The sequence below is a fragment of the Pteropus medius genome, unplaced genomic scaffold, assembly GCF_902729225.1.
Source record: "Pteropus medius unplaced genomic scaffold, Ma_sr-lr_union100, whole genome shotgun sequence".
NCBI classification, from domain to species: domain Eukaryota; kingdom Metazoa; phylum Chordata; class Mammalia; order Chiroptera; family Pteropodidae; genus Pteropus; species Pteropus medius.
Window position 1 is genome coordinate 1,772,047 of NW_024346692.1, and position 24,598 is coordinate 1,796,644.

The window sequence follows — 24,598 nt, forward strand, 5'->3', positions numbered from 1 at the left end:
TGTAAAAGAAGGATGCTGTAGTAGCAGGGACACAGAACTGAGGACCAGGAAACCTCAGGCCCTCTTACAATCCTGCCACTGACAAGCCATGGACTTAGAATTACACAACCTCTCTGCGGCTCAATTTCTTTATCTTTGAAATAAGAGATGAACTGGTTGTTCTCCGAGTCTCTTCTAAGTTTAAAATTCTGTGACTCTTCCATTCTACCCTCAAGATCAACCCTCTACTCTTCTTTGAACCCTGGGAGGCAGACCTGCTTGGAGTACATCAATGGACTTTCTAGTCCTCTGGTGTCCAGTGGGTTTGATCGATAAAGAGCACAAGCAAGAACTCGGAGGGAATAAGAAGGTCGAGACTGGGGTATTTACTCTCCATGCTTCTTCCCTGTGGGTTCCCCATGGGTTGGATGTATCACTTGACTGAAGGTCACGGCTTCCATGAAATGCCCCTCTCCACATTGCTCTCTCTACACAGCTCCCCCTCCGGATTCCAGAAATCACTCCCACTTTCCTCCTTTGTTACTGCAGATGGTGGTAACCCCACCAAGCTGCTTCTAGCTCCAGGACACTGTACTACTTCTTGTGGTTTCCGTGTGCTGCCCACACCTTGGTAAACAGTCTTTTTTCAAAACTCTGTTTTCGAAATTAAACCATTTGAGGATGCTGTTTCCTACTCTGACCATAAATGATACAGATTCCTCCTGCATTCCACAATAATGGCTAGGAACCTCTCTGGTTCCAAATGGCAAAAGCAAGACCTGAATTCCACTGCTATGTGCCTCTGAACAAGGTATGGCTTCTCATGATAACGCTTCCTACTTATCCTCAGGTCCCGGTTAGCAGCATAATGAGCAGAAATGCTCTCCAGGTGCCTGGCCCTCTCTAAAGAATGGATAAACATCTGTAGAATATTTCAGGAGAACAGCCTTGGGGAGCCAGCGTTTTGAGAGTGAGGAATGTAAAAGCATTGGAAATCAGAAAAATACACCAAGCAATTATCAGAATGACTACAAAGCACAGTCCAGAGAAAGGCAGAGCATTTTCATGAAGGAAAATGTGTTCGTTAAATGGGATTTTATATTACTAATGAAACAAACTGGTAATGACGCCCTTATTTCCTTTCTTTCTTCTCTTTGATTTGGTTGGAATCTGCGGGTTCATGAAAAAATTGAGTTTTAAAACTGATTTTCACTGTCAAATTATAAGCCAAAATGTAAACTAAGAAATACAGCAATATGAGAAAACATAAAGGAGTTATTTCAGGAAAATATATGACAGTTAACTTTGTATTATTTTTCTGAATATGGGAAAAAGACATTAAATAATGAAAAAAGAATGAAAAAATGTTTGTGACTCCCTTGATGTAACAATAATAACATAGTTGCGATCTGGTCATCCTTCACATTTTGTATTGCTTTTAAAAGCAAATAGCTGTTATCTCTGAATCCAGCATTTTTACACTGTTAGAACAGCACATACATCAGGCCTGGATTGCCATGTTTACTATCACCACAGAAATGGCAGGGTAGGGACAGCAGGCACATCCCATGCCTCCTGCCCTGCCGAGGCCTGGTGAAGCTCCTCCCTAACCCGACTCACCTGAAGGCCATGCCAGAATCCATTGGCAGAGATCGCACAGCCAAATACACGGAGACATTTAGGGTATCTGCAACTTTCCCATTTTAAATTAGATTTTGATATACGAGATGATGAGGTTAACTAAACTTATGTAGTAATCATTTTGCAATATAAGTAAGCCAACTCATGCTGTACACCTTAAACTTATACAGTGCTGGATGTCAATTATATCTCAATAAAACTGGAAAAAATAGATTTTGCAAGCAATAAGTTCAATTAAAACCTCACACGCCAACTCCAAACCCTTCCCTCTCAAAAGTCCAGTGAATCAACAAATCCTCATTCGGGGACCATCATGGGAATTACAGTGATGTGTTCTAGGGAGCCAAGACTTGCCACCTATCCACGAAGACTGTCCAGTCTAGCATGGAGGTAAGACACAAACACCCCCAACACTGGACCACCAGATGGCATGAAGGTACTAAAGAAGTATGAAGACGAGCAAAGAGAGACTGCTTGGAATTGAGAGGACAACTGTATTTGGGCTAAAAAGCTCTGAGAGTATCTAAGGTGAGGAAACTGGCTTGAGCAGAGGCACAGAAGTGAGATGGCACTGAGGCAGAAAAGCAGTGAGGCACAAAGCTTATCGAAAATGGTAAGCAGTACGGCCTGGCCAGAAGAAAGAGTTCATGGAAAGAGCAGTCGTGAGATAAAGCTGAAAAGGTGTGCAGAGGAATCTGGGTGCTCAGCTAAGGCACTTGGACTTTGGTAGAGAGGCGATAAGAAATGATGGAAGAACAGGAGGGGAAGAACTAGATCTCTGATCACTAACTCCAGTTTATTTTCAACTTCCAAGGTGAATGAAACTGCAGCTGCCTTCAAGAGCTGTACAGGAAATCAACGAGGCTGGCTTATTGTAGCAAGGAAATTCCTTCATTGCCTCCCAATCATAGCCACCACTATGAAAAGTTAAGACCCTAATTTCATAATGATTAAGAAACCGAAGTGCTTATGAAATATCATTCACTGAAGTGTTTTTGATTGAAATAATATTCAAGGAAACGGTTCTCTTCTCAACATGAACATTTCCCTGTGGTAATAATATGAGCCTAAATATGATGACCCTGGACTGCTCCCTGGAAGAGATGCCTCTTTTCTCCTCTCATCTCTATCCTAAGTCTTCTCTCTCAGCTCTTCCTGTTTATTGCTTTCACTTGCTCATTTAACGGTTGTCCGAAAGCCTCATTGCAACCCTTCATCCTTAAGCAGCCTTTTTTTCAGTTTTCAAATTCTCTCTTGCCTCACTTTGGCTGATGAAGACCTATAAGGTTTTGTGTGAGTGCATGTGCATGCGCCACAGCATCGATATGCATGTATGTGTGTGTGAGGTGTGTGTGTGTGTGTGTGTGTAGTTAAATAGAGAGAAAATATCTCATTTTCATTCATTTTTGCCTCTCCTACTCCATCTTCTTCATTCCATTCCTCACCTGGCTTCTTAAATCTGTCTTCTCCTTTCCTTAAAATCCTCTTCTAGAATTCTTTTTGAGTGTCTTCGTACTTTCATCCATTCCATTTTACTAAAACTACTTTGACACAAGTCACTAACAATATGTTCATGAATGGCTCCAGTTGCTTTTTTCTGCTGTTCTGATTTCCCTGACTGTGCTTGACAATATTTATCATCCATTTCTTCCCTACTTCTCCATCTCTTAACCTCTCTGCATTTCCTTGGTCTTCCTGCACCTGAAGGGCTCTGGGGACCTCTGTCTATTCTCTCACTTTCTCCGAACCACTCTTTTACTTTCCTCAACCTGTCTCTCCAGAGGGCTTCATTTCTACCCAGAATTTAGCCACAATTCCTACACTTTACCTTCCTCCAACTGAGCCAGTGATTCAAATCTTACTCATCCCTAACCTATGAAGAAAGGCCTAGTTTTACACTTTTATCCATCTGTTTAGTTGCCTGGAGTCACTTCTAGGTTAACATATCTGAACATTTTCACAGCTCTTCATGTGCCCTTGTCATTTTCTTTTGTTTAATTTATATTCAGGTCTAAGTCAAACCTGCTACTTTCTCTATTTTAGCATCAAATTCTTTCTGCATCACCTGACGGCAAGTCTTAATGTTTTCATACAACTATCTTTCCTCTGTCTTCTCTCATTCTGCATCAAAATATCCCCCAGCAGAATCATCATCTTCTCCTGCTTTCCAAACTACATTTTTCCTTCTTTAAAATCTGACGTCTTTCTTACTCTTCTCTTGCCTTAACAATCTACACAAAGACATAGTGATATAGCTGACGGAAACATAACTGATCCGGTGTGAGCTTCACAGAGTTTAATGAGAGGAGATGCTAAGTCTTCACCCCTGCATCTAATTAGTTATTCGTGCCTTGAAATTCATTTATTCTTCTACCAGCCACGCACTTGTTCATTTCCACACCAATTCTCCAAATTTCCATCTGTCACCTCATCCAGAGTCAATGGACTCCTTCTTATACAAACCTCTCCAAGAGATAGATTTAAAAAATAATGTAGAGATCAATTAGTTACATACCACATAAGCTATAGAAGAAGGGGACACAGTGGGTGCCCTAGGTGAGTCTGGGCTTATCAAGAGCTTTTTCCCAGGCGGTCTATACTTTAGAGGAAATGGAAGAGCTCTAGCAGCGGGCATGTGAGAAGGGAGGGTACTGAATGAAGCACCAGGAAGCTCTCTGGAATTGGTCTGGACCAGAGAACAAATGCAAGGCATCAAAGCAGGAATTCCCAGCTAATCAAGGGGAAGAAAGAGCACCTAAGTCAGCCATAAGGAAAAACTAATTTCTTGTTTTCAAAATTGGCCAATGTGAGCTGCTTTTTTAAAGAGGTATTGAGAAATAGTGAAAAAAAAGCCCTGGATTTGAAAAAGATTTACTATGTGACCTTAAGCACATCACTTAGCCTCTCTGAACCTCAAAGAATGGCCCATCTCTAAAATGTGAACAAGAATGCCTATTTCATAAGGTTATGAGATTTACATGAGAAAATAGGTATGAATGTAGCTTATAAATTGAAAGGTACTATGCAAATGTGGAGGTTTGTTATTACTAAATGAAACTGACAAATAAATTATTCATTCATGCATATATCAGTATGTAAATTTTAACCAATAATAAAATTCTTTTTTTTTAGGTCTAGTTTGCTGAGGTATAATTTACATACATTAAAATTCACCATTTTAACTATATAGTTCTGTAAGTTTTTAGAAACATATATAGTATGTAACCATCACCACAATCAAGATATAGAATATTTCCATCACCCAAAAAGTTCCCTGTACTCCTTTGAAATCAGTCCTTTCCCCATTCTCCCATCCCTGGTAACCACTGATCTGATTTGGACCCTATAATTTTGCTTTTTCCAGAATGTCCTAGAAATAGGATCAGACTGTATGCAGCCTTTCATGTCTGACTTCTTCACTTGATATAATGGCTTTTGAGATTTCTCAATATTCTTGTATGTATTGGTATTTTATCCTTTTTATTGATGAGTAATACTCCTCTGTATGGATGCACCACAATGAGTTTATATATTCACTGTTAATGGACAGCTGGGGGTGTTTGCACTTTTGGTGATTATGAATAAAGTTGCTGTACCATTCACATACAATTCTTAGTGAAGGTTTATATTTTCAATTCTCTTAAGCAGTTATCTGAGAGTGAGACTAATGGGTTATATACGGTAAGAGTACTTTTAACTTAAGACATTGTCAAACTTTTCCAAAATGGCTATACCATTTTGCATTCCCACCAGCAGTCCCTCCACATTCTTACCAACACGTGGTCTTGTGGAGATTTTTCTTTTCTCTACTTTTCCCTTCTATTCTTTTTCTTTCTTTTCCTTCTTTTTTTCCTTCCTTTTTGTTTCCTTTTTTCCTTGCTTTCTTTCATCCATTCTACTAGGTGTTTAGTAGTATCTCATTGTGGTTTTGATTTTAATTTCCTGCCAAACTGTTAAAATCAAAAGCAAATGGAGCCCAGCCTTAAAAGTTCCCTGAGCTGACAAAACTAGTTTAGTCATTAATTTAGCTTAATTACCAATCATGTGAGACACTGCTTTCTCACCATATAAGTTGCTTTGTAATGGTATGCCCCTGAGCCTCATTCCATATATTGGTTTGAGTGCTCCCAGTTTGAAAACTCTTCTTTTGATGTATGCACAATAAATTTTTACCAATTACTCACTGGTTTTGCTTTGGCTATTTCTAAACCTTTGACACTAATGATATTGAAGAGCTTTGCACGTGCCTATTTACCATTTGTATCTCTATTTTGGTAAAGTGTCTTTTGCGCATTTTTAAATTGGGTTATTTGTCTTACTATTGAGTAGTAAGGGTTCTTTATATATTCTAGACACAAGTTCTTTATTAAGATACATATTTTGCACATATTTTCTCCAACTATTGGATCATTTCATAATGACGACTTTCAAAGAACATAAGTTTTAATTTTTAATAAAGTCCAGTTTACCAGTTTTCTTTTTTGATTCATGCTCCTTGTATGTCTAGAAAATCTTTACCTAAACCAAGATACAAAGATTTTTTCCTCCTGTTTTCTTTTAAAAGTTGTTTTTTAGTTTCATAATTTTTTTTTGTGATAGTTTCATGATACATTTTAACTTTTTTACATGGCATAAGGTGTGAGTAGAGGTTCTCTTTTTGGTAAAAAATCAATTGTGTAGAGCTCTACTTCTGAACTCTCTCTTTATCCTGATTTGTCTCTGTGTCTATTCCTATGCCATTACCACACTATCTTGATTACTGTCGCTTTACAGTAAGTCTTATAATCAGACAGTGTATGTCCTCCAACTTTATTCTTTATTCTCAATTGTCAATATCTACAAAAAAAAACCTGCTGGAATTTTTACTGAGCTTGTGTTGAATCTATACAAATATTTGAGAGCAACTGACATCTTAATAATACAGTCAGAAATTTTATAAAATTTATCCCTATGAATATTATTTTTGATGTCATGAATGTATTTTTCATTTCAGTTTCTAATTGTTCATTGATATTATATATAAATACAATTAATTCTTATATACTGACCTTGTATCTTGTCATCTTACCAAATTTATTTATTCATTTTAGTATTTTATTTTGGGGGGACATATTCTTTGCTATTTTTTATGTAGGGAATCACTAATAAAGACAGTTTTATACTTTCCTTTTGCTTTTTCTAAATTTATTACACTGGCTAGGACTTCCAATACAATTCTTCATAGGAGTGGTACAGGGCCCATCCTTGTCTTATTCCTAATCTTAGTGGTAGAGCATTCAGCTTTCAGCATTAAGCAGGATATTACCTGTAGGGTTTTCATAGATGCCTTTTAAGAGGCTGAGGAAGTTCTCTTCTATTTCTAATTTGATGAATTTTTTTAGTCATGAATACATATATATATTTGAGGGATTTTTGTCTGTTTCCTTTACTGGAAATAGTTTTTTCCATTTTTGCTTCAAGATTCCTTACATGAGCTTGGCTACTCACAGAGACTTGAGAAGAGAGTGGTGCATTTAAATTAGCACATGCAGTGAGTTATTTTGGTTAGAGTTTATGAGATTGACTTAAGGATAATAGAAAATAAGAAGCCCCCCGCCCCATGAACAAAGAAGTTATAGCTATTCATGTAGGAGCATCATCAGGTCATTAAAATTTACTGGAGAGGAGATACTCTAAAATTGATGAGTAATAAAACAAAGTATGACATAGAGAAGGTGGGAGACTAAAATTGTCTTAAAATTGTCCCCTACACCAATATCCTGTAGACAAAGATAAATACTAAGCCACAGAAAAAGAACAGTCAGGTCCAAAAAACTGATTTAAATATCAACAAAATGAAGATGAAATCTCTCTCTAAATTGAAAGTACAAATACCAATACAAAGATCAAAAGCCCTGTGCTCGCCTCTTCTCACAATCATATCAAAATTCCAACCACACAATAACCATCAATGAGAATCACCTGAAGTCTAGCTGAACAAAAGTCCTATAACTAAGGACATACAGAAGAAGCCATGTCAAGACTGGCAGAAGGAGCAGAGGCACAAAACAGGTTGGCTCTATACCTGCATGTGGAAGCTGAGAATCAGAAGGGATATCTCGGCTGTGGAAATCTCCCCAGAGGAACAAGGGGTCCCAGCCCCACACAAGAGACACACCTGGAGCACCCAACTCGGGTGACCAGGGAGATTACACTACTGGCCCCTCAGGACACCTACTACATAAGGCTACTCTTCCAAGACCTGGAGAATAGCAGCTCTACCTAATACACAGAAACAAACACAGAGAGGCAACCAAAATGAGGAGACAAAGAAACACATCCCAAATGAAAGAACAGAACAAACCTTCAGAAAAAAACTAAACAAAATGGAGACAAGCAACCTTCCTGATGTAGAGTCCAAACTGCTGGTTATAAAGATGCTCAATGATCTCAGTGAGAACTTCAACAAAGAGGAAACATAAAAGTGGACCAGTGCCAGAAAAGAAAAAAAAAAGAACCAGTGAGAAATGAAGAATACAATAACTGAAATGAAGAATATATTAGAGGGAATCAACAGATTACATGAAGTAGAGTACTGAATCAGCAATTTGAAGGATAAGGTAGTAGAGAACAGCCAATCAGATCAGCAAAAAGAAAAAAGAATGCAAAAAAATGAAGATAGTTTAAAGGATCTCTGGGATCACATCAAGTGCACCAACATTTGCATCATAGGGGCACCAGAAGGAGAAAAGAGAAAGAAAGGAATTGAAAACCTCAAGGAAAAGAGAGAGACAAAGGAATTGAAAACCTATTTGAAGAAATAAGGATGGAAAACTTCCCTAATCTGGCGAGAGAAACAGACATACAAGTCCAGGAAGCACAGAAAATCCCAAACAAGATGAACACTAAGAGGCCCACACCAAGACACATGAAATTAAAATGTCAAAGGTTAAAGATAAAGAGAAAATATTAAAAGCAACAAGAAAAAGCAGTTAGTTATCTACAAGGGAGCTCCCATAAAATTGTCAGCTGATTTCTCAACAAAAACTTTGCAGGCCATAAGGGATTGACATGAAATATTCAAACTGATGAAAAGCATGGACCTACAACCAAGGCTACTCTACCCAGCAAAGCTATCATTTAAAATCAAAAGACAGATTAAGAGCATCTTATGCAAGAAAAAGCAAAAGAAGTTCATCACCACCACACCAGAATCACAGGAAATGTTAAAAGGATTTCTCTGAGATGGAAAAAAAAAAGATAAAAAATATTAATAAAATGGCTATAACTACATATCTATCAACAATTACTTTAAATATAAATGGATTGAATGCTCCAATCAAAAGACATAGGGTGGCTAAACGGATAAGAAAATAAGATTCTTACATATGCTGCCTACATGAGACTCACTTCAGATTGAAAGGCATGCACAGACTGAAAGTAAAGGGTTGGAAAAAGATATTTCATGAGACAAAAATGGAAAAGAAGGCTGAGGTAGCAATATTTAAATCAGACAAAATAGACTTTAAAACAAAGGCTATAACAAGAGACAAAGAGACCAAGAAATTCCACTTCTGATATTTACACAAAGAAACCCCAAAACACTATTTTGAAAGATATGTGCACCCATGTGTTCATGGCAGCATTATTTACAATAGCCAATATATGGGAGCAACCTAAATGTCCATCAATAGATGAATGAATAAAGAATTGGTACATAGATACAATGGAATATTACTCAACCATAAAAAAGAATGAAATCTTGCTGTCTTCAACAAAATGGATGGGCCTTGATGGTATTATACAAAGAGAAATAAGTCAGAGAAAGACAATCACCATATGATTTCACTTACACGTGGAATCTAAAAAAAAAAAACAAAATAAATGAACAAATAAAACAGAAACAAACTCATAGATATAGAGAATATTTGATGTCAGATGGGAGGAAGTTTGGAGATGGGTGAAAAGGGGAAGAAACTAAGAAATACAAATTAATAGTTACAAAATAGTAACTACAACAATGTTTTTAAAGTATAGAGAATATAGTAAATAATATTATAAAACTGTGTATGGTGTCAAATAGGTACTGGATTTACCAAGGGGATCACTTTATAAGTTATATCAATGTCTAATCAATATGTTGTACACCTGAAACTAATAAATATTGTATGTCAACTATAATTGAAAAATTAAAAAATTATTTTAAATAAATAAATAAATAAAGGAGTTGGGATAGAAATCTAAGCAGTTATCTCTAGCATTTTTGCTATTAATTACAACTTTATACAGCCTGTCAATTGACAGCATAGGAAAGCAAATTAAATTTCAAACTGGAAAATAATTACAAAAATAAGCTGAAATGTTTTTGAAAAAATTTCAATAATATAGAAGAAACAAAAGCACAGATAAAGAACAAAACAGATTATAAAAATTTGAATAAGATAAGCCACTTAAAAAAAATTTTTTTAACAGGTAACATTTACACAGACATGTATATGTAAGTGTACATGCAGCCCAATTGTTTTATAAAATAAACCACCACCGATGTTTTTAAATGCTTTTATAATTAAGTACAGAGAAATCTTCATGGGAAAGAAGGAATGCAGTTAGCATTAATATGATGGCTAGGTGGAGGGCCAGGGGAGGGAGGGAGCAATTGGGGGGATCGTTTTTATGAACTATATAGATGTCTAACCAATGTACTATATACTTGAAACTAATTTAAATAAATACATTTTAAAAAAGAAAATTAAAAAAAAGAATGCTTGATCTCTCTATCCCTAAAAATAAAAATAAAAATAAAAAAGTCTAATATATACAAACAAGAGGAAAAGGCACAGAAGTCAATAGAACAACTTACGAAAAAACAGCATGAATGGAAGCAGAAAAATTAAATAAAAAGAAATCAAAACTCCTAAAAGAATAATTCAATTCTTAGTCAACGTGACCTGCTTTCAGAACACTTTGGGGATTTATTTCAGTCTTACTTACATTTACCGACTCATCTAGGACAAGTAATAATTATGCAAAGTGAGTAATGAAGACTGGGGTTTGTAGATCTCATGTGTTGTATTTCTTCGGAACAACCTCAAAAAGGAGAAAGGGCCAATAATGCTTCTCTGCGCCAACAGCTCTTAGGCATTCACTTCTGAAGCCTGTTTTGTGGCTAACATATATATTACCTAGGCTGGCCTACCTTGCCTCCCTGATTGCTTTTAAATCCCCTACTACAGTTGGAAGCTTGCCTTGACCTCCAGTCCACCAACCAGAGTTCTGGCCCTCTGCATGACTCTTGCCAGTTTCTTCCTTCTAAGAGAACACAAGGCTCTCCAGATTCCCAGTAAGGAATGGGTCCAGATCTGAGTTTCTTGTGCCTATTTGGATCCTATGATTTGGTGCATCCTGCATCCCATGTCTTTTAGATGCTATCATTACTGCCTGATCAGGCCTACTCCAATCTCACTCCCATCTTCATACCCATTCTCCGCAGTGTCTACTGCTAAGATCCCATGACATTTTAAAGTTAAATCTTCATGGACTATGGACTTTAAACATTAAGGACATTGTTTCAACACTGATGAAGAATGTATGTCTTTCTTTCCTAAATATTTTGCCACTCTATCACCAGTGCCTCCTTCAGTAATTTCCCCTTGCTACATCTATCTTTTCTTTCAGACTCTTTTGGTTTTAACATCCTGTTAAGTTTGCCCATCTACCTATAACTTCTAGAAAGCAAAATACATCAGTTACTTGTCAACTCTAAATCTCTTACACATTATAGTTTCTAAAAGCTATATTGGGATTTGTAAACTATAGGGCCTAAGGTCCTGAAATCTGACCGCTGCTGACTACCTGGTTGGTGCCACCACTGCCACTCCATGTAAGAGGCTGAGGGGCAGTAATCTGGTTGGAAAAATAAGCTAGGAGCCTTGTCATAAGTAACATTTACACAGCAAACACTATTTTTACTTAGAGTATATGTGTACTGAGGAGAGGAGGTGCTGTAGGAAGGCTTGTAAATATTACAGGGTTATGTTTCCCCCACATCACTCCTTATCTCATTGCTGTCACCTGAACCAGCTTAAGTGTCTAGGTATCTAAGACTAAACTAGAAGAGCTAGAAAAAGCCAGTGGAATGTGGGTGTCTGGTCCACAGCCCTGCTCATCAATATCCTGTACACAGTTTGACTCCCAGCTCAGTTATTAAGAGAAGGCAATGCTGGTTGGGCACCACTTAGACTTTCCAGTGTGGGAGAGAGGAGTACCCTGGGCACTATGGTTTCTGAAGCTGCAAACTCCATGGGTCCAGGACCCATCCAACAGGCTTCCTCTGTAGGTGAGGATACTCGAGGGCAGTGGCTTTTCCAGGCTTGCACTGCAGCCAAGCCAGATAATCCCTGCTCCCTGTCAGTGTTACTGATGTGCAACCACCTTTAGCTGATTCCCAGCTTTCATCTTCTGGAATGTAATTTTAAACGTGTTATGTATTTCATTTGTGCAATGCCCTGGATACTGGATTGGAACACAATTGCAGCAGATTACGCTATTTATTTTACATACTTGAAGACAGAGCCTCTTGAACTCACTATGCAAATGCATGTGAATAATATGCAAATCAGCATTTTCTGCCAAGACTCTGGCATTTTTGTTTTAATGGGACTGTGAATCCTATTCAAGATGGAAGAGCATCTTCCTTGTATCTCCCTGCATCAATGCTCTCCCCTTCTACCCTTCAAGGTCCTGACCAGCTTAGAACTTCACTAAGCTTCAAAGCCCTGAGAAAATTACAGGGTCCACTGAATTACATTTAAACTGTAATGGTTATTCCATGACATTATTTAGTGCCTTTTGATAGGTATAATTCAAATGCAATGAGGGTCACACTACTTCACCACCAATTTAGAATTTTATCCTTAAACTCATGGAATCTGACAGTCTTCTTAGCAATTATAAATTTAAATGTTCTCATGTATTGTACAGATGCAGCAGCAACACCACCTTTCTAAAGAAAAAATGCAGTTTGCAAAGCTTTTTAAAGTAAAGTTTACAGTGGTCCTGGTAAAAGGTATCAGACTAGCCCCTGTGAAACTGAATCATCTATTTACAATAGTAAAGTACATGTATGTTACACATGCTGCCAGAGCCACCACCATCATCATCACCATAACCATCAAAGCTGCAAGGAGAGATGTGCTCAGACCCAAAAGAAGCTACTGAAGAAACTAATCAAATCCAACGATTATGTGAATACCATCAAAAATAAAAAAGACAACCCTTGCCCTTTAGAAGTGTATAATCTAATAATAATAATAACTAATATTCACTTAGCACTTACGTTGCACCAGGCACCACGCTCAGCACTCAACACAGACACATCATCGGTTCCTCATCACGACCATATTTGCCCAAGATCTTACGGTTCAAAAATGACAGAGCCAAGATTCAAACCCAAAGAAATCATTCTGGTGACTTACATATAAACAATCATTAAATAAACAGAATTGAACTTCTATAGGCTAAACACAATTGTACCAAAAACCAAGGCGAGGTCTTTAACTCTCATAAAAGGTTTTCATTTAGGGCTATAATAACACAGAGGGAGAAAAGAATCAGAAGTTCCATCTCCCAGTGACCCAGTTCTAATTTGTATTTTATGCTTATCTGCCAAATTCAATAAGATATCCTCATGGTTCTATAGTCTTAGTCCCTTTATAAAGAATATTATTCTAAAAAACTTTTAAATTCTCATAATGAAATATCACATGGGCTAGATTTATCCTTCCTATTTTGGGAATGAAATGAATACAATTCCTTAAGTGACCCAGGTGCCTGGTGAGGGCCAAAGACTCCCAGGCACTGTGAGCCAAAACAGCACACAGGCCAGAATGAAGCCCCACCTCCCCCCATTCTCTGTACTCTCCCACAATTTGGTCATTCCTTTTTGTTCTGCAGAAGTGGTAGAGGCAAGGCAGAGACCATCACCTTGGATAAAGACACTTCTTTTTGTAAATACGAAACACTTTCCAAAGTCCTATAATACATGAGAAAATGTCAGGGTGCCAGAGCTTCCAACAAGAGTCCCAAGGGCCAAATGTGGCCTACATAAACATATAGGTCTCCTGAAGACACTAGAGGAGTGAAGGTTATCTAGTAAGCCCCCCAGGCAGACATAATATTGCTGAGGTTTTAGAGAATGAATCCTAAAACTTGCTCCAAACAGATTCACCTGACGTTCTGAAAGTACATTTTCTTTTATGGAACTAGTGGATTCAAAGCTCAGAGCAACAGCCATCAGGGGTGAGAACCTAGAATGTGTTGAGCTGTGACCTGACCAAAAACACATCTGTCCCTTGAGAATCATTCAGTTGGTTCTGGGCTTTGCTCAATATTCTAATGATGTAATCAGTATTGATCAACGACTAGTATTTGGCCCATATCTAAGTGCTTTTGTACAAAATAAATGTGATTAAACTATTTCAAACAGCTTTTGAATTACATTTGAGCGGCCATATTTTAAAATAGTGAATACACTCTATTTTACCACCGTTATCAATAAAATATTCAAGGATTCATACATTTTGATTTCTAATTATATAGCCAACTTCCAAAGAAATGTGCGTCCTGTTTTTCCTATGCTGGTGAAGAATGATGCAGAAGATAGATGATGGGAGATGGGGGTGGGTACGAGAAACCATTAAAAATTAAATTTCCAAAAGAGTTTTTAGGAACATAGAAAAATCCTTAAATTGGGATGTCAATGAAAAGAGCAACATGAAATTCCAAATCAAATAATCCGTAGAAATAAAGGAAGAAATATACCAAAATATTAGATGAAAAACATTCATTAAGTCTTTGCTTAATCATTATTAACTAACACCAACCCGCAAAAACTTAAGGTTTCAGACTCTACACATGAGCTACCTGAAAATCTGTGAAATGATATGCATGAGCACATCTCACTTTATTTAAAAGACATGTTCCTGAAAAGCCACACATAAAACACAGATATTTGAAGCCATCTACTCAGAGCGACATAATGACAGCTTGCTATTTAAAATTATGATTTTGAGAATCTAATGACTAGTAGAAAAAAATCAACCGAGAACAAACAAAAAAGCAACTTAATGTGACATTTTAAAGGAAGGGGTTTGTATTCACCTAATTTATATACTGATGACACAAATTTATACTCATAAATATAATAAAAATTTTTAAATATACTGCAGTTACGAGCATAAAATTCACAAAAGAGAAACTACAGATGATAAACAAACATGGAAAATTGTTCAATATCACTGGTAATGATAGAAATAAAAATTACTACGGCCATGCCACCTGAACGTGCCCAATCTTGTCTGATCTCAGAAGCTAAACAGGTTTGGGCCTGGTTAGTACTTGGATGGGAGACCACCTATGAATACTAGGTGCTGTAGGTGTTGAAAGAAAAGAAAGAAAAAAGAAAAGAAAAGAAAGAAAGAAAGAAAGAAAAGTTAACACTGCAGTACAGTATAATTTTTACCTACCAAATCATAAAGGATTTTTATTTAGTTTTTAGAGAGGAATGGCCAACGATATGGTAGGAAAAGGTGCTCTCACATATATTGCTATAGGGAGTATAAATTGATTTAAAAAACATTTTGGAAAAGTCATTTGGCATTATGGATCAAGAACCTTAAAAATGTTAAAACCTTTGACCCTGTAATTCAATTTCTGGGAATCTATCCTAAAGAAATAATGTAAAACTCAGACAGAAAAGCTTTATATACAAAAATGTTCACTGCACAATCATTTATAATAGTGAAAAAATGAAAGTAATTAAATGGCTGACAGTAAGAAGATGGTTAAGTAAATTATGCTATAACTATATGACAGAATGCTAAATAACTTTAAATAATTTTTAATAACAGAAAAACCCTTATGCTATGACATTAAATAAAAAGCATAAAGAATGGTATGAGTCCATCTATATAAAAATGCATAGAAAAATGCTGGAAGGAAATATACCAAAATGTTAACAGCAATTACTTCATTGGAATTTGAGTGATTTTTTCCTCTTTCCTCCAACTTTTCCATTTTTTCCAAATATTTCACAATGAGCATATGTTACTTTCATAATCAGAAAAAAATGTATTAAAGTTATATATTACATAGATTTCAAGTATTTATACCAGTTATTTAGTAGAAAAAAAAATAAAGAAAACTGAAATACGGCAGATAAACAGATTAATGGTGCATCAGCTTCTTTCTGTCCCCTTTTAGGTACTGCCACTAAATTTTTTAAGGCTATGTTGTGATTTAGCAATTGCAAGTATATGAAATATTTACCCCATTAGCTGAATAAAATTAAGTTAAGTGCATAAATTTGTCTAAAGTCACATATTTCCTATTCTGACTTAAAAGAATCACATAATAAATCATTTTGGAAAGAATCGTTTCTGTGAAGTAAGAGTAATGCAATAATTCTGAGTTATCAAGTGTATTTAAAGTGCTGCACCTTTTTTGTGTGTGCACATAAAGGCATATGTACACTGTAAGCATTGTGAATGTGTGTACATCATGTAGACACATACTAAAGAACATAAGAGGAACTAAGAGTCATTTTGGGTTGGTTTAGTTCAACTCTCTCTCTTGCCAAATGAAGAAACTAAGGCCCAAAGAAATTATGAGGCTAAGAAATTTGCTCAGAGTCATTTGGCCAGCCAGTAGCAAAGTCTGTGGGACCAGACTACCAGTTTAGAGGCTTTCCACTAATTTACATTGCCAAGATTATACCCCAGTGCTATGACTGGAAGAAACTGGAAAGCTGAAATAAAGTTGCAGTAACACCCAACTCTTAACCTTACTCAGGAAATGAGCACTTGAACTTTAACCATTCCGTATAATAAAAGGACCTCAAAAATTGTTTCAAGTGCATGACTGAACTCAAGGATCTCCGTACAACTGTCCTGAGTGGTCCCTAATCACTCAATTAATTAACAGGATAAACTGAAAGTAGAGGCTAAAGCAGTGTTTGTTTTGTTGGTGTTCGGAAATCAAAAGAGTTCTTTCCAAAATTTGAGGTCAAAAGTTTCGGTTGTTACAAAATAAAAGAAAAGTGAGTTAATAATATAAACTGAAATCTGCAGATGATAAATATTTTACTATTGTACATTAGGCTAGCTATCCCTGCTTTGTGATTCTTGGTGGCTGTGATCAGCATATGTAAAGTATTTCAAGGTGACTTATTAAGCTTGTTAACTGAGGGCTTCAGAAAAAGTTTTAAAATGTAGATCTTTGATCTTTTGATCTTTTCATTCTATGTCAGTTCCTCTAACTTTGGGGTCTAAGGAGGTATCTTTTGGCTTAAGATGCTTATGCCTAAATCAGGGTTTTACTGTATGCAGCAGAGAGTGACTAAATCATGACTTAAACCACTTTAGCAGAACACCTAAACTCCCTTTATATCCAATGGGCTTTTATTAAACATATGTATGCATATACTTAATTATGCAAGTTAGGTTATACTATGGTATATTTTTTATATTTCATCTATACTATTTAGACAAATTACACATGCAAATATCTTCTACATATAGAAACTCAATATTGATAATACAGTAGAAAATAATATATGCAAACATAGGATCATGATGTGATTTCAGAAGAGAGGTGAAGTGTAACAGAGGGCTCTGTCAGTGCGGAGGCTCCTTTAACTGGCGATAAACTCAGAGCTAAGAACAGCAGGATTGTGCCAAGGGAAATGAGTAATAGTGAGGAATATTGGGACAAGAATACGGAGCTGACGAAGCTGTGGTGCAGGATGAGCTTGGCTATGACAAGTCCATGGAGGATTGCAATTAAAGACCAAGGCAGACATTTGGAATAGAATCAAGAAGAGGATAGGGTGTCCAACCAGAAGAGCAAAGCAATGGGGTTAGTCCTTCAGAAGGTCTGCAGTATCACCACTAGCCAGCCAGGGCAAGCAAAGAATCCAAAGTTATGAAAATATTGGTCATTTAAGAGATCTGTCATTAAGGCCATAATGGTGTGTGTAAAATTTGAAACACATAGCCAAAATGAATGTAAGTATAACTACATGGCAATGATTTCCATAAGTCATACTAAAAAAAAAAAAAAAATCCATTATTATTTGTATACTCACATGGTGATCTCATGGCTCTCTGTGAAACTAGTAAAGTCCTTGAAAAAGGAAACCAGGATGTAAAATGTGTGTGGCTGTATGTGTGGCGGGGGGAGGGAGGCGGGGGGGAGGTGGCTACTACCACTTTATGGGCAAATTAAGTTTTATACTACATATTTCACTATCACAAGGACTATAGATAGAGCTAGTCTGGCTTTGACATACACTAAGTGACCTTGAGTGAACTGTTTAAACTTTCTGAGCCAAAGTTTCCTCACCTGTAAAATGAAGATAATAATACCTACTTTGTTGAACTCTTGTGAGAATTAAATGACATAATATATGGAAAGTACCCAAAAAGGTGCTTGGCACATCTGCCCCCATAAAAGATACTATTTATGATAATGATTATGATGATGTGGGTGTTACTTATTTAAGACACTGTATTTAAATTTCTCTTCCCCTTGCTCTTTTAAATTACCCTAAAAGCAAGCATTATTCTACTGCCTCTCCTCCTTCCCTGAGTTCTCTGAGAAATGGACAAGAATGAGGAGAAAGCCTGAAGTATCTCACCAACAGAGCATATTTCCTCAGAGGGGCTCATGTAAGCCTCACTTATGCCTCTCTCATGCAGGAATATCACAGCTTCAGACCAGTTAGAGCCTTGCTGCAGAAACTATTAAAAGACTCCCTACCCACACCCACACTGCTCTGGTAAAGCCAAAAGTTAACACATGAGCAGGCACAGAGGAGAGAAACACCATTGTAAAATGAAGAGTACAGCTAAAAGACTTCCAAATCTTGAGTATTTGACAAGAATACAAATTAAAATATTAATCTCCTTACCTATTGTTTCCCAAGAAAGGTCTCCTGAAGCCTTCTGCATTCTGTTTTCATTCTGTACAATGCATAGGCTTGCCCATTAAGTCAAGAGCCCTTTGACTCTTGGAAATTACTGGCTAGGAGATCTCAGGCAAGACACTAATCTTTCTGGGTCTTGCAATCTCCTTCTAGAAAATAAGAATGTTGTACTAGGTAATCTTAAAGGTATGAGATATAGGTAGATAGATATTTGGCTAGATGATTGATAGATGACAGATATATAATGAAAGCACATTTTAATTGGAAAAATCACTATAATTGAGTATGGCTTAATTATGTAGTTCTACTGGAGAATTAGTCCTGGGCTCAAATTATTTTAATAACTTGGTCTTTACTGGAAATAAAAACACCACATGCCAAAACTTATAGGATGCCACAAAAGCAGTACGACTAACAGGAAAGTTTATTGTTGTAAATACTTAGATTAAAAAAGAAAAAAAGATCTCAAATAAATTACCCAACATTATACCTCAAGAAACTCGAAAAACAAAAACAAACTAAACCCAGAGTTAGCAGATGAAAAAAAAATTATAATGAACAAATGAAATAGAGAATAGAAAATAGAAGAAATCAATGAAACTAAGAGTATTTGGGGGGGGGAATCAATAAAATTGACAAACACTTAGCTAGACTAAGAAAAAGAGGAAACTCAAATAACAAAAATCAGAAATGAAAGAGGGGACATTATAACTGATGTCATAGAAATAAAAATGATCTTTAGAGATTACGATGAATAATTATATACTAACAGATTGGATAATCCAGAAGAAATGGATAAATTCCTAGTAACACACAAACTACCAAGTCTGAATCATAAAGAAACAAAAAAAGCTAAACATATCTATAACTACTAATAAAACTGAATCAGTAGTCAAAAACATCTGAACAAACAAAAGCCAGAAGGCTTCACTGAAAATTCTACCAAACATTTAAAAAAAAATTAACACCAATCTTTCTCAAACTCTTCCGAAAAACTGAAGAGGGTACACTTCCATACTCATTTTATGAGGCTAGCATTACCCTTATACCAAGACCAGACAAATACTACCAGAAAAGAAAACTACAGACCAATATCCCTCACGAATAATGATGTTAAAATCTTTAACAAAATACTAGCAAACCAAATTAGCACATTTAAAGGATTTATTCCTATAATGCAAGGATGGTTCAATCTATAAAAATCAATAAATGTAATACATCATAATTACAGAACGAAGGACAAAAACCACATAATCATCCCAATTGATGCAGAAAAGCATTTGACAACATTCAACGCTTTTTCATAAAAAAAACACTCAACAAACTATAGAGATAGAAAGTACCTCAACCTAATATAGACTGTATAAAGAAAACTCACAGCTAACATTATACTCAATGGTTAAAACTGAGAGCTTTGCTTCTAAGATAAGGAAAAAGGCAATGATGCCTACTCCCACCACTTCGATGTAGTACTGGAAATTCTAGGCAAAGCAATTAAGCAAGAAAAATAAATAAGAGACATTTAAATTGAAAAAAAGAAGTAAAATTATCGATATTCACAGACAACATGATCTTATATATGGAAAACCCTAAAGATTCCACAGAAAAACTGTTACAACTAGTAAGTAAATAATTCAGCAAAGTTTCAGGATACCAAATCAACACACAAAATTCAGACACATTTCTATATACTAACAATGAGTAATCTGAAAAAGAAATTAAAAAAACAATCCCAATTATAATAGTATCAAAAATAATAAATACTTAGGAATAAATTTAATGAAGGAGGCAAAAGACTTATACACCAAAAATTTAGAAATATTAACGAAAAAATAAATGGAAAGACATTCATGTTTATAGATTGGAAGACTTAATATTGTTAAAATATCCATATAATCTAAGCAATCTACAGATTCCATGCAATCCTTATCAAAATCCCAATGGCATTTTTTGGGGCAGAAATAGGAAACCCATCATAAAATTCATATGGAATCTCAGAGAACTCCAAATAGACAAAATAATCTTGAGAAAAAAAAGAAAAAACTGAAGGCCTCATACTTCTTGATTTGGAAACACATTACAGAGCTTCAGTAACTAAAACGGTATGGTACTGACATAAAGATATATAGACTAATGGAACAGAACAGAGACCTCACATATATGGCCAAATGATCTCTGACAAGGGTGCCAATGTTACACAACAGAGAAAGGATAGTCTCTTCAACAAATGGTGTTCAGAAAACTGGATATTCACATGCAAAAGGAGGAAGTTGTACCCTTTCCTTACACCATATAAAAAAATTAACTCAAAATGGATTAAAGACCTAAATATAATAACCAAAACCATGAAACTCCTAGAAGAAAACATAAGAAAGCTTTATGACATTACATTTGGTAATGATTTCTTGGATATGACACCAAAAGCACCATCAACAAAACAAAAGTAGACAAATGGAATTACACCAAACTTAAAAAGTTCAGTGCAACAAAGAAAACAATCAATCAGCAAAGTGAAAGGCAACCTAAGAGATGGAAGAAAATATTTATAAATATACATCTGATAAGAGTTATTAAGCAGAACCCCGTAGAACTCAATAACAAAACAAATAACTCAATTAAAAAATGCACAAAGGGCTTGAATAGACACTTCTCCAAAGAAGATATATGAGTGGCCAACGAGCATATGAAAAGATGCGTGACATCACAAATCATGAGGGAAACACAAATTAAAATCACAATGAGACATGATCTCACACCCGTTAGGATGGTCATTATAAAAAATAAGCAAATAAAAACATAGATACATACAGAATGTGACTAGTGTCGGCAATGATGTGGAGAAATTGGGACCCTTATACACTATTGTGCACTATTGGTGAGAATGTAAAATGGTGTAACCCTATGGAAAAAAAATTAAAAATGGACCTACTGAACTAAGAAAATCCTATCGTATACTACGATATGGATAAAGCTTGAGGGCATGATGTTAAGTAAAATAAGCCCACTGCAAAAAGACAAATACTGCATGATTCCCATTATATGAGGTATATAAAGGGGCCAGACTCTTAGAAACACTAAATGGAATGGTAGCTGCCAGGGACTGGGAGGTCTGAAGAATGGAGAGTTATTGTTCAATAGGTATAATTTCAGTTTTATAAGATGAAAAGTTCTAGAGATCTGTTGCACAAGTACGTGAATATAGTTCACACTATTGTACAGCACACTTAAAAATGATTATGATAAATTCCATGTTGTCTGCTTTTTACCACAATAAAAATAAGTAAATAATTTGGTCCTCATTATATATCTTCCTACCTTCCACCTCCCATTGCCATTCTCTTCATAATAAAAAAAAAAAAAAGAGATCTTAAACCAGCACTAGCTCTACCAACAAAGCTTGTTTTTAATGAGAAAAGAGAGATAGGAAAGAAACAAAGATGATAAATACAAACAGGGGTTGCTTGTTTTACTCTCATCTCCTTTCTGAGCTAACCAAATCCACAGGCTGCAAATGGGACCCACCAGGGTCAGATACTGAAATGGAGGAATTTTCCAGATCACTATTGTTAGGTCGTTGCACTCTTGAATAACAGAAGTAGTCCCAGGGGAAATAATAATAGTAAATAACCATTTGTTGAATAGTTATTTGTCAGCCACTATGCTGTGCCATTTTTACATGTAACATTCATTTAATATTTAAAGCTTTTCAGAAATAGGTTAAGCTACTAGGTCGCACAGCTAATTAATGTCAGAATAAGGATTTGAACCAAGGCCTGCTTGATTCCCAGGCTAGTGCTGTTAGCCACAGAGGAGAATTTCTCTTTGTTGCCATTTGCAGTCACTATGTAGCTAGATCATCCTACTTGCTCCAGGTGGGGAGAAGTTAAGACAAAAGTAGTCAATCCTCGTCAGCCCATTGCATTTCCTGCCATATTCCCTAATGCAAATAATAATTACTATTACTACGACCATCACTTACTGATAATCACTCACTGATAATTAACTACTACCATCAGACACTGTGCTCGGCTTATATAAAAATTATTTTACTCATTATATATATGAGAAAACTTAATTCAGAGAAGCCAATGATTTGTCTCAGGTCAAATTAGCGTATAAGGTGGAGACAAATTGAGAACAAACACTGTCTGACTCAACTCAAAATATGTTATCAAAGATTTGGACGCTGGAATCAAGACCCCATTAATTAAATTGACGGATGATACTTACTTGTGCAGGGCCCCTAACTCTTTCAAAGTAAAAAAAATAAAAGAGTAGCTTATTTAAACTGTATAAACCGCCCTAAAAAATAAAGATCAAATAATGTTCAGTAGAGATGAGACAAGACACTATGACCTGACAGAAGTAAGTGGGTCTGTGCCAAGCTGAAGAGTGTTTAGTTGCAGGGTAATTGAGGAGGTGCCTTACGTAAACCATGTTCAATCCAAATGAAAATGAAAATGGGCAGGAATGTCCAGAGGGGTGTCTTTTTTGGCCCCAAGCAGCTCTGCCAGGCAACATTGCACTGTGGTTAAAAGTGCCTGACACACATTAAGAAATCTATAAATATTAGATATGATTCTTTTCTATGTCAAAATAAGTTAAACCAAATAATTCATCATCTGTAATTAAATGCATCAAATGGAGAAACTGCCAATTATCCACTTCCTGTTAGGCAGTCTAAACAAAGAATGGCATGCTAAGATATTGAAAACTTTTCTTATTCTGTCTGATGACAATGGGGATAAAACTATGGTCATGTTTTCTTTAAAGAAATCTATAAAGATGTTTCTTTTTTTTTTAATTGAAGAATAATTTCAAAACTTCCAAGTTTAGAAAGATCTCACATGATATACCCCCAAACTATGTAACTGCCTTATTTCCCACCAATTCCCCACCTTCCCCTATAGGATATAAGTACTACTGATAGGACTCATGTAGGCATGTCTCCCCACTTCCATGCTGTTTTCATAACGTTCCATCCTAGAATGATCTTTCCTGTCTCCATTTGTTGAATCTGTTTATACCGCTCTTAAATATCATCCCTCTATAACTTCTTTTTCAAATATACTCAAAATTCAAACAGCTTAGGGCTTCCTTTCTATATTACTGTTTGTTGAATCTATTTATACTGCTCTTAAATATCATCCCTCTATAATTTCTTTTCAAATATGCTCAAAATTCAAACAGCTTAGGGCTTCCTTTCTATATTACTGTAGAATATACGTACAAAAAGTTCACAAAATATTTATGTATACTCTTCCAAATAATCCTAGAGCAAGCACATCCTATAACTATCACCCAGATCAAAAAACAGCATATTAAACTCTCATAGCTATCCCAAAAAGGCCTGTGTGCCCTTCCTTGTTATAACCTCTCCCTCACCAGTGGAGGAAACCATCAGTCTACTGAGCATTATAACAATCACTTTCCTCTTCTTTATAATTATCACCTAATGACACATCCCCAAGTAGTACGGTTCAGTTGTTTGTTTGATAACATTACATAAATAGAATCATGCCACATGTATTATTTCACATTTTACTCCCTTTACTCTCATTGTATTTGGGAGATTCAGCCATGGTGCTGAATACAGCTGTGATCCTTTACCTTAACAACTATACACTGTTCCTTTCGATGATCACACTTCGATTTATCTACATTCGTAGATAGACCTTTGAGTTGATCCCAGTTTGGAGTTATTCTGCACGTCAATTCTTATCCAAGAACCCTGGTACAATAATTCATGAAGTTCTCCAAGATCTTTATCTACATGTGGGAATCATAGGGGGAATACATATATATGAATTTCACACTTATCCTCTATATATTTTACATAAACGTATCCTCTATTATATTCAAAATTTAATAAATAATGGCAAACTGTTTTTCCAAATGGGCCAATTACACTTTCACAAGCAGTGTAGAAGTATTCTTCTTCATCTACGTTCTGACCATCATTTGGTATTGTTAATTTTTAAAAATATTTTAGTCCATCAATCAGTTGAGTATATAGTA

General features: G+C 35.9%; 1 protein-coding gene and 1 pseudogene across 1 annotated transcript in view; one reads left to right on the forward strand and one right to left on the reverse strand.

Annotated features, from left to right (window-relative positions):
- GRIN2B (glutamate ionotropic receptor NMDA type subunit 2B) overlaps positions 1–24,598 on the reverse strand; it is a 385,633-nt gene that overhangs the window by 285,297 nt on the left and 75,738 nt on the right. The window lies entirely within an intron of this gene.
- LOC120613789 (uncharacterized) lies at positions 14,918–15,035 on the forward strand (annotated as a pseudogene).